Here is a 5,528-nt window from a genome sequence, read left to right as displayed (position 1 = left end):
ATTTTCGCGCATTCCACGGCAATTGACACCAGATTCAACAATAACTTCGTGAAATTAATTTAAGCTAATTTATTCGGCCAGAACGACCCAGATTTAATGTATTTGTAATTCCAGTTGCATTATATAAAAGCTATGGGATGACCTTTTTGACGTTACAACAACAACAAGCCAATTCAAATTTCCGATGAACTAGAAATTAGAAACTTCAAACTTAGCTTAGAACCCGATGCTAATACAATATGAAAGATGAATCAATCGGATAGGTGGCGCAGGAGTTGAGATGTTTGGAAACCCCTTGTTTATGGTCCGATTTGTTCGAAAATTTTGAAAGTGTATTACTTAACTTCACAGAAACCTAGCCGTTAGGTGGTGAGTGGGTGGATTTTTGATAACTATTCGCAAATTCAAAAGAGAGAACTGACGGGAACACTTCTACTTATGTATCTGAATATATTTTAGATATATAGAAGATAGGTATGTATGTAAAAACTGTCTGTTTATCAACCGGTTAAAATTACGATTAAGGATTATATACGGTGTAAATGTTGTTGCTAGTGTTTTTGTTCTCGTTGTTGATGTGCTCCGTTGCATATAAATGCGGGTCGTAAATATTCATGTACGCAAACCTCGTGATCATATCTATATGCATACGTACATACATATATCAAAAATGATAGAATCGTACCTATAGGTATGTATATGTATACTTCATATTCTATATATACTTACTATATACTTACTAAGTATTTATGTACTCACCCAGTCATTAAGTTTTGACTCCATGCCACATCATTGCCCGTGGTCCTACAACCTACCTTACGTATAATTCTGACTTATATATTTGCGCAGTGCACATATGTATGTATGAATGTATGTATGTATGTATGTATATTTCCATGTATGTATGTATTTATGTATGTATTAACTTTCTGCCGGTACTTATGGACATATTCTCTTTCAATAATTAATTGGTGAACTGAGTCATATGTTCATGAGGAGGCATTCATACAAACCGCTAAACTTACGTAGAGTATGCTTACATTGTTGTTTTTGTAAGAATGGAATTTGCAAACATTTGCATAAATGTACATACCGGCATACATACCTACATTCGTGTGTACATATCACTTGATCTACACTATTTTGGCCACATACATACATATATAGTATGTACATTAGGGTGGTCCAAAAAAATGCATGTGAAAAAGTAAAGTCGGAATTTTCATACCCTCACCCCCTACGATTGTTCTATACCGAAAAAAATATATCCCTATTTTTTTATATTGAAATCAAAAAATATTTAGAGGTCGCTCAAAGCGCCCAAAGTTTTCCAAGTATTTTATATGGGGGAAAAACAATTTTTCGTAGAAAAGTCGCAACTATAATTTATAAGTCCGCCAAAAACCCATAAAAACCCCGAAAAAGGCAATGAGCGGACCAATACAAAATCGTTAGTTTAAAAAAATTTTTAAATAAACAATTGTATATTATTATTCAAAGTCTTTTGAAGAGAACCGGAGTTTTCCGATCGAAAAATATTGATTTTCAGGAATTTTATACCATTTTATACCTGTAAATATTTTTTGATTTCAAAATAAAAAAATAGGGGAATACTTTTTTCAATATAGAACAATCCTAGGGGGTGAGAGCGACTTAACTGTTTTTGGACCACCCTAATGCACATATATGTGTATGTATTTATTTATTTACTGCACCTAAACTCTATGCATGTTGTAATCTTTTGATAGGCACATTAGCACTTCTTTTTGGCGGGAAGTGTTTGTGTAAATTAACGCACAGTTGTCACGTTAAAAAATTGGCGACAGTTGCTATTTTTGGTCATCCATCAAACGGGTTGCATATTTTTACTTATGCCCTTTATTTAGGCATGTATATTGTTTTATAGCACATTTCGAAATTCAGCTTTATAACCATCTAATAAAATTAAAGAAATATTTTTATTTTGTTTATGCCCTTATAAAAACAGCATTTAAAAGAAATTCGCAACTAAAAAACTTTACTTTTTATTCGGTTTTAAAATTACTATGGGAAGAAAAAAATGTTAGATTGGGTCTTTCTATATTTAGGAACGGTATGTATTTTGTATAAATTCTTCACTTAAACTATACAACATGCATTTTCAGCCCGAGATGGGAAGATTTTTAAATATCGCAGTCTATCTGCATGGGCGTTCAGTAAAATTTCATAAAAGCACGAATAAGCACGGAAAAGCCCGTTGCTAATACTACAAATTTAGATAAGCTTTTGATTTTATACAAAAAAATAGTACATATTAAAACTCTTTTGATAAGATAAAAGCTAAAAAAGAAATTATTGGAAACCGATAGAAAAAATAAGATACTTAGTAGTTTTGTTTACATATCTGTACATAAAATACCTTCCACTTTTTCTACTTCCCAGAAAATATATTATGTATAAAAATCTTTGATCTAAAAAATTGATTCGCTTAAGTAAATATACATACATACATAAACACAAAATTAAAAATATGTACATACCCTGCAAACCATTTTTTCAGAGTATTCTGCATTGTAAAGAAATTTTAAAGAATTCGTTAAGATTTAATTCGATTTTTTGCCGAATTTTCTAAAATGAAATAAATTACGCACACTTCCATTCTTTTACGAAATTTCGGAAGAAAATCTGTGAAGCAACGACAATAATGCTGCTATGTGAAGAATATCTTTCAGAATTTTTCCAGAATTTTCTTTATTTTTCGTACAGAAATTTCTTTACGAGTTCGTGTCAACCACTTCATATAATTTTCTTGGCTCTTTATTTCCGGGCTGGGACGGGTCCCGTTGTACCGGGCCGGGCCCCACTGAAATTCTTAACGTGCGGGATCGAGCGTGTTTTTGAAAGTTGATTTTGCACTCGTGCCGGGCCGGGCTGAAAATTTAGGCCCGTGCCCATCTCTAGTCGCAACTCACACCTGGCGAGTCACATGACAGTCAAGCAGATCACAGCACAGGAAAAGTACTATCACAGCAGATCAAAAGAAATAAATTGTTTTCAATAAACTGCCGATAAAAAAACAAAATACAATTTTCAGTCACAGCAAAAGCAAAACAGTTCGAATGAAAATTAAAAATTTCACAGCGAAGCAAAAGTATGAATACTAGTGCGGTCGCTGTGATGCTGACAGTTTCTGAAACTCTGGTTTGTTTATCGTACCATCGCTCGTTTCTTAGAAACTTGACAAGTGGAGGACCGGGTCAGAAGCGGACGTTCGCGTGTTGTTGTTTGTATGAGTGGAGCCATAAAAGCTGTGCGGGAGGGAATCGGCAGAAATCCTTAAAGAAAACGCGATTTTTGAGCCGCTTGATATAATTGTATGGGCTAGAACCTTCTTCTTCTTATTTGGCTCTACAACCGCCTAAGCGATTTTGGTCGAGCTCAACAAAGCACGCCAGTGGCTGCATACCCAAAAATGTTCTAAAAATTCAGATTAAAAACTTCGAAATTTTGATGCAAATAAGTTAGATTTTCCTAAATTTTGTATAGTTTGAAACTTTTATTTATATCGTTACCTTAATATAGAAAGGCCCTAACTCAATAGTCGCTGAAATGCAAAAAAGCCGTAACTGACTAACAATTTCTATACCCGAGCGCACTTGTGCACAAGGGTATTATAACTTTGTTCACCTAACGGTTGTTTGTAACAGGCAAAACGAATCAAGATAGATATAGACAAATGTATACATAAATGATCAGAATGAAGAGATAAATCGATAAAGCGGTGGATGCCTGTCCGTCCGTCTGCGCATACGATAACTCGAGTAAAAATTAAGATATCGTAACGAAACTTGGTACGTGTACTTCTTTCGGGCGTAGGACGGATGGTATTGAAAATGGGCAAAATCGGACAATAACTACGCCTACCTCCCATATAACGGTAATTTTCAGAATTGCGGAAACTGCAATATTTTAGTAACTACTGAAGGTTATTCACTAAAAATTGATATTTACAATAATTTTTAAACGCAAAATTAGAATATTATAAATTTTTTGTTACATGTGTAATTGGTAACCGCTGCACCAATTTCTTCCAAACTTGGCACAGTTGTTTGCCTTGGTACAGCATACCAAATGGCCGAAAATTTTTAAAATTGGACAATAATCACGCCCACATCCAATATAGCGGTAATTTAGAGAAATGTAAAATCTTCGATAAATCAGTAAAAGTTAAAGCTGCTTTATTCAAAATTGATGCTCGCAACAATTCTTTACCAAAAAAATACGTTTATGATAAAATTTTGGAAAATGGGCGTGACACCGCCCACTTATGATCACATATATGTATCTCAGTATCCGTTCTACCAATTTGTACCAAACTCCGTGTGGTTATTGTGCTGGCCAAATAAAAGCAAAACTTTGATAATTGTTGAAATCGGACTAAAATTAACCACTTTTCATATAACGGTAAATTTCAGAAATGCTTGAATATTTTGAATTTTATATATTTTGAAATTTAAGGACGTTAATTTACTCAAAATTTATACACCCGGCTTACCATGTACAATAGTTTTATAAAAAAACTAGTTTACCCGTGCGAATTATTCGCATCCAATATTTTGGAATAAAATAGAAATTAATAAACTCAGGTATTTGAATTGAAACCTTACAAAACTTGTTTGAAAACAATGTTAGAAATGATAAAGCCAATCATAATTTTTTGGACATAAAATCGCTGCTGAATAAATTTGTGGAGTATTGTTATAATTGATTTGCGAGACATTGAATACGGTAGTAATAATACTGTCGTAATTACAAAAACATTTAATCGTTTCATTGGAGCATTCCGTGTGAATTTCTAAATCGTCTACTTATGAATTTTAAACGTAGCCATAAAGCTGATCGTTTAACTGAACTTTCAACGATGGCCGTCCTACTGCCATGTCTAACGACAGATAAGAGAAGTTGTGCATATTACGTGAAGTTCTCTCCTTCCAAATGAAAATCTTTATAAAATATTAAAGGCGATATCGTTTGGTAACAGGAAAATAGCTTTGTAAAATATATATAAAAATGCCTATAAATATTAATATTTTTAGATAGTTGGCAACCCTCTTCAAAATTATTACTTCGGCTTAAGAGTGCATTTAAATGCCTTTAATTCGCTGAACGCAATGTAAATTTTTAGTCGATATTTATAAAATTAGTCACTAACATTTTAAGCGGGGGCAACCCTATTCAAGAATTTTTATTTTTGCATCAATCAGTGAAGCTTTTCTTCAAAATGGTGTTTCAATCATTCAATTTTATGAAGTATTATGGCAGATTTGGCGCTTTATTGGCCGGATACAGTGCTTTCAGCTTTTTAAAACACCCTGTTTTAATAAATAACTAAATTTGAACAACGTGACTATTTTTCGCATGTACGTGAGCTTCCCCTCTTCAAAATGAGATATAATTCATTAAACTTGATAAGATATTAAAGGACAGAAAAATACCTTTTAAAAATAAGTATATCGATAGATCGCAAAAGAAAATTTACTTGAAAAATA

The 5,528-nt window shown here is 33.0% G+C and overlaps 1 protein-coding gene across 3 annotated transcripts in view; it reads left to right on the top strand.

Annotated features, from left to right (window-relative positions):
* The window catches only part of LOC118737458 (protein RUFY3), a 76,393-nt gene that overhangs the window by 55,069 nt on the left and 15,796 nt on the right, over positions 1 to 5,528 (top strand). The window lies entirely within an intron of this gene.

Source organism: Rhagoletis pomonella, unplaced genomic scaffold (assembly GCF_013731165.1).
Source record: "Rhagoletis pomonella isolate Grant_MI unplaced genomic scaffold, Rhpom_1.0 Rhpom_scaffold_00004, whole genome shotgun sequence".
Taxonomy (NCBI): domain Eukaryota; kingdom Metazoa; phylum Arthropoda; class Insecta; order Diptera; family Tephritidae; genus Rhagoletis; species Rhagoletis pomonella.
The sequence above is the reverse complement of the archived record's forward strand: the minus strand, read 5'-3'. Positions and strand labels throughout refer to the sequence as shown.